This window comes from Lissotriton helveticus, chromosome 6, assembly GCF_964261635.1.
Source record: "Lissotriton helveticus chromosome 6, aLisHel1.1, whole genome shotgun sequence".
Taxonomy (NCBI): Eukaryota; Metazoa; Chordata; class Amphibia; order Caudata; family Salamandridae; genus Lissotriton; species Lissotriton helveticus.
The window spans coordinates 1,273,566,154-1,273,572,201 of NC_136067.1; the positions used below are offsets into that span (position 1 = coordinate 1,273,566,154).

General features: G+C 42.8%; 1 protein-coding gene across 1 annotated transcript in view; it reads right to left on the reverse strand.

Annotated features, from left to right (window-relative positions):
* Nucleotides 1-4,713, reverse strand: part of LOC144763423 (uncharacterized) — a 248,452-nt gene extending 243,739 nt beyond the window's left edge. Inside the window, exons 1-4 of the mRNA XM_078649006.1 lie at nucleotides 4,584-4,713; nucleotides 3,339-3,387; nucleotides 217-396; nucleotides 12-123 (exon numbers count right to left, since the gene is read on the reverse strand). The gene's annotated coding sequence lies outside the window, so the exon portion shown is untranslated. The remainder of the gene's footprint in view (nucleotides 1-11; nucleotides 124-216; nucleotides 397-3,338; nucleotides 3,388-4,583) is intronic.
* Nucleotides 4,714-6,048: the final 1,335 nt, after the last annotated feature.

Consider the following 6,048-nt stretch of genomic DNA (forward strand, 5'->3'; position numbering starts at 1 on the left):
AGGCAACATACCGGCTGCTGCAGGTACTTTAAGGAGGTTTGAGAGATGCACACAATATATTGTCTCGCCCTGGAGGATGAGGAGACGTATTTCCAACACTGCCAGTCTTTGCTCCAATACGAGCTGAGAAAAGAAAGAAATATAGTTTTAAACATGACTGCTCATATCAACTGTAATAAACCCACTTCCTCACTTCTTACCATTGCCTTCCCTCACCCTCTGCAAGTGGAGGTGGTAGGCAGAGCTGTACTCGCACGAGCAGACTTAATTTCTTAGAACACTCCAAATAGCAAGAACAGGAGAAAGCCATTTTATCTGGGTAGCTCGTAACACAGAAATCCAGTATTCGTAGGATTGTGGGTCTGTCCATCTCTTTCAGATACTTCATCTTTGGAACTGTGGCAAAATACAGAAAAAAATAAACATGCTGAATTCCCCCCCAAAAAATGTTTTTATCCACCAGAATTTTTAAATCGATTTATCTCTCCAGAAAAGTATTTTATTTTAAGACTCTTAACTTAAGACACGCAACACACAATGAAATACTCAATTTTCAATCTGTGAAATAGCAAGAGGATGGTTTTGTCAGGAAGTCTTAGACTTGGACCATAGTCGTGCATATTTAGAAAGCCTCATGTACCTAGTAAGGCTCTCTTACAATAGTGCATTCAAAGTGCGCTCATGCACTATAGGTGCAACTGAATGTTGAGCAAGCACCCTGTTCTTTTGTCCTGCTGGGCTTCCTTGGTTTTTCACAACCAAACTCCCAAATCATGACTTAATTAGACGAAAACTAAAAATATGTGGCTCTGATGTCCAACTATTTTCCTCTCTGCATCAGGCCATTGTTTCCTTTTCTTGCCTGAATAAACACGCCTTAAAGGATCTATATTAACTGCGTTGATATCTACTAGATCAATTCTGCGGCTTTAAGGGCTTACATCTGCTGAGAAGGGAAGGGCAGATAGGTGCAATTTACCGCTTGAAGGATAAGAGATACATTGATCTGCTATGTACAAGACATTTCACTCTATAGTTCAACAACCTGGTAGAAAGTGCTTAAGGTAAAAAAAACATTTCCAATATCAGAGAAGGTTGAGACTTTACACAGCTCCAGCCATGTAGCTGGTAACTGCGTAGAACACATTTTCCTGATAAGTTCTGACATTTTGATACCTTAACCAAGACAGGCTGGCCAAGAGGGACATCTTACAAAATGCATCATGTTGGAGGGGTTGTGGTTGTCTGGTATCTTGATAAATACTTTCCCAGAATATTCCCTTTATCTGCCTTATTTGAAGACACTGTAGGCTTCAGGGTTTGAACACACTGTAGAATGGTCATCTAAAGTTAGTCATCATGTTGGTACAGATCTCTAGGGCCAGTGAACAAGTTTGAAAAGTATTACCTTTGTCTCAGGCGTCAGAGAACCCGTATTATACTGCAAGCTCATTGAATTGCTAGGTCCATCCTTTTGAGGATTCTAATTTTAAAGTCAAAGCTCCTAAAGGCAGGGAAGGTACACAGAACTTTTTGCAGGTGGCAGATGAGAGTTATGCTGCTTCAACACTGCCGATGCCTTCTGAAGGTCTCTGGCTCCAAAGACAGATATACAATTTCAGGTGGATATTATGGCCCATGAGACACAGTTTCTTGCACTTGTGGTTTTACATGAGGGATGGCACCAGGCAGTCTTCAAACTCATAAGACTTGCAGCTGAAGAACCCAGGCTTGGTGGAGCAGGCATAAGGTCAGGGTGGATGCCTATAGGCACCAATGCACAGCAGGGGTCATCAGCACCACCATCAGAGTGTCACAGCCCTCATGTACAGAATTGGTGCCTCGAAGGGGTACACACAGACAATGGGTGTAGTCTTCACACTGACAGCTAGTGGTTCACCTTAATGCACCTCCATTCTCTAGCTTTCCCTATGCTTACTTGTCGCAATCTTGGTCGGGCTAGGCAATGGTCAGAGACCCCAAGCCTCAGTATTGTCTTTGAACAAGGATTCTTACTGTGGTGTGCTGTGCAGCTTGATTTGAACTCTGGGCTGAAGGAAGTCATACTTTCTACTTTTCAGGAAGTCTTTCTCCTTCTCTTCTTCGTGTTGCAGCAGAAACAAAGCATTCACCTCAACTCTACAGTATGTTCCCTACTCCTTTAAGGGTGGCATTCAAGTTATCTTGCTTCTAGTCTCACCAAGTATGCACCTTTGGTGATGGGCATAGGCTAACCTACTGGAACCAGTTTGGGCTACAGAAGGTTAACACAAAGGAACTTCAATGCAGTGTTAAAGTTTGTAATTTGAACTGAGGTACATACACCTGGCTCTACCATGGTTTATTTGTTGAGAGTGGGTATAAATGATAGAACAGTGCAGAGGGGAGGGATGGAAAAGGGGAGACAGCAACTCCAACTACCAGTAAACAGTGTGGATCATCCTATAGACTTAAGGGCTTTATATAGACCCATATTGAGAGGTTTGTCACCACTTATGTACCTAATGAGTAATCACACTAACAATTAGAGGAATGAGGAGACCCAAACATGAAAGGCTGTACAAATGTACATAGGAATAGCTTGTAGGCATTCCCTCCACTGGGGTGCACCCCATGACTATTAATCAGCTATCACAAACCAGTGTCATAGCCAGGTCATAGAAACAGTCATCACCCAAAGGATTCTAGCACTGTGCTGGTGAGCAACATCCAAATCCAAAAACACCTCTCAGCGGACTTTCCTCACAAGTCTCCTGCATAAGAAATCATACCAGGTCAGGGAGTTTCAACCCTACCCACATGAAACCCTAACAAAACCTCTCAAGAGAATGCCTTTGACTGTTACCTGACAGGGAAAAGAATCCTTTTGTACTGGTGAAGATTACAGAAGATTCCCTTTTAGAGTGGGTTGAATCACTTGACATAGGTTACCGGTTATGATAACGTTCCTATACCTTCGAGCAGGAGAAAAGATGTTCCATAATGTTTGGTGGCAATTAATTTCCAATTCTTCAAAGTGTGTGCAGAGGTTCCATGTGACAAATTGTAATTGCGTTTATTGATCTTCAGTTTCCTTTAACTAGATGCTTTATGTTGGAAGTTTTAACATCATATATTGGGGAGATTTAGTTAAGCTAACCACTGGCATTTAGTGCCAGTGAAAGTTTCTTCTGCACAAGGTGCTGGAATTGTAATGTTTGATTAAACGTTTACTCCCTGATCGCATTGTTTTTATTGGTCATCACCAATGGATTACAGGCTTGAATATCTATTCATAGCTTATCAAAGCTCAGTCTAGTTTAAACTAATTGCAAGGAAGAAAAAAAGATTGATCTTACGTCTATCCTGGACCATGCGGGAATTACATTGGGAAAAACAGCACCTTTTCTGAAACATTGGAGAGAAAAGTGGTTACCTTTTCATACATAGAACTAATGTGCATACATTGTTATTAATTAGCACTCGTATAGGTCAAAATCTGCCAATAGTATGACATTGCAGTGTCTTTCATTGGTCTAAACTACCAAAAGCTTACATTTCTGCACCTCATTGTTTGCTTTTAGAAGGTAGCATCTATTCTTTGCAACCAGTACTTGCTCTCAGTTAGTCTTCAGGTTAAAATCAAGGCTCCCACGTAAATCTAAAGAGGGTGCCTACCCCTCGTTTGCCCCAAAGACTTCACCGCTGCCGGCCCGGGACACCCCTGTGACGTCATTCCCCGGGCCGCGCTGTGATTGGCTGCCGGCCCGAGGAGATCCGGAAGCCCCGCCCCCGCAGGCGCGGGACGAGGAGAAGGCCCCGGAGAAGAAGCAGGAAGCAGCGGGAGCCTATCCCGTGCTCCTGCGTATGCCCAGGAAACCGCAAGCAGTCTTGCCGTCAGGAGGGGGCTCCCCGTGGAGAGAGGAGAGCCCCAGCAACCCGACCGGTGAGTGGGGGGCCTGGGATGTTGTTGCTGGGGGTGCGTGCGCAAATAATTAACTTACCTTGCCTCCGGGATAAGCCTTACTTCTTGCGGCACGTTGCCTAGAGGGTGAGTAGGAGTTATCTTTGGCGTGTAACTCCCTTGCCCTGACTAGAGTGGTGGTTTCTGCCTGGCTTCGGCGCAAGCCTTAGCCAACCGGAAATCCCATTTCTAACACGCTCCTTCTCAGGCAATGCCCCTAAAATCTAGAAGTCTCTCCCAGTAAATATCAGAACTAACTCTTCCTTTATGAGTTTCAAAAGACAACTGAAATAATTCTTGCTCATTCAACACCTCAACAATCCAGGATATAACCTCTAACTCACTCTGGAACTACCACCTAATTCTATCTTGTTTTCACCAAGGACTATACACTGACTTGACTCTCGTTAATCTAAGTATATTGTATTGTTACTGACTGATAATGCCTTGACAATGATGTAAAGTGCTCTGATACCCTCAGGTCTAGCCAGCGCTATTCAAAACTCTTTATGAAATAAACTGTTAGACTTGGACAGTGCTACAAACAAGCCCTAGGTTAGTTGAATCCAGCTTGTAACAGGCGTTATGCTTTTCCCTCATATCAGTCCACACCTGTCACAACTTGCTTCAGGCAACATACCGGCTGCTGCAGGTACTTTAAGGAGGTTTGAGAGATGCACACAATATATTGTCTCGCCCTGGAGGATGAGGAGAAGTATTTCCAACACTGCCAGTCTTTGCTCCAATACGAGCTGAGATAAGAAAGAAATATAGTTTTAAACATGACTGCTCATATCAAGTGTAATAAACCCACTTCCTCACTTCTTACCATTGCCTTCCCTCACCCTCTGCAAGTGGAGGTGGTAGGCAGAGCTGTACTCGCATGAGCAGACTTAATATCTTAGAACACTCCAAATAGCAACAACAGGAGAAAGCCATTTTATCTGGGTAGCTCGTAACACAGAAATCCAGTATTCGTAGGATTGTGGGTCTGTCCATCTCTTTCAGATACTTCATCTTTGGAACTGTGGCAAAATACAGAAAAAAATAAACATGCTGAATTCCCCCCAAAAAAGATGTTTTTATCCACCAGAATTTTTAAATCGATTTATCTCTCCAGAAAAGTATTTTATTTTAAGACTCTTAACTTAAGACACGCAACACACAATGAAATACTCAATTTTCAATCTGTGAAATAGCAAGAGGATGGCTTTGTCAGGAAGTCTTAGACTTGGACCATAGTCGTGCATATTTAGAAAGCCTCATGTACCTAGTAAGGCTCTCTTACAATAGTGCATTCAAAGTGCGCTCATGCACTATAGGTGCAACTGAATGTTGAGCAAGCACCCTGTTCTTTTGTCCTGCTGGGCTTCCTTGGTTTTTCACAACCAAACTCCCAAATCATGACTTAATTAGAGGAAAACTAAAAATATGTGGCTCTGATGTCCAACTATTTTCCTCTCTGCATCAGGCCATTGTTTCCTTTTCTTGCCTGAATAAACATGCCTTAAAGGATCTATATTAACTGCGTTGATATCTACTAGATCAATTCTGCGGCTTTAAGGGCTTCCAAATGCAGAGAAGGGAAGGGCAGATAGGTGCAATTTACCACTTGAAGGATAAGAGATACATTGATCTGCTATGTACAAGACATTTCACTCTATAGTTCAACAACCTGGTAGAAAGTGCTTAAGGTAAAGAAAACATTCCAATATCAGAGAAGGTTGAGACTTTACTCAGCTCCAGCCATGTAGCTGGTAACTGCGTAGAACACATTTTCCTGATAAGTTCTGACATTTTGATACCTTAACCAAGACAGGCTGGCCAAGAGGGACATCTTACACAATGCATCATGTTGGAGGGGTTGTGGTTGTCTGGTATCTTGATAAATACTTTCCCAGAATATTCCCTTTATCTGCCTTATTTGAAGACACTGTAGGCTTCAGGGTTTGAACACACTGTAGAATGGTCATCTAAGGCTAGTCATCATGTTGGTACAGATCTCTAGGGCCTGTGAACAAGTTTGAAAAGTATTACCTTTGTCTCAGGCGTCAGAGAACCCGTATTATACTGCAAGCTCATTGAATTGCTAGGTCCCTCCTTTT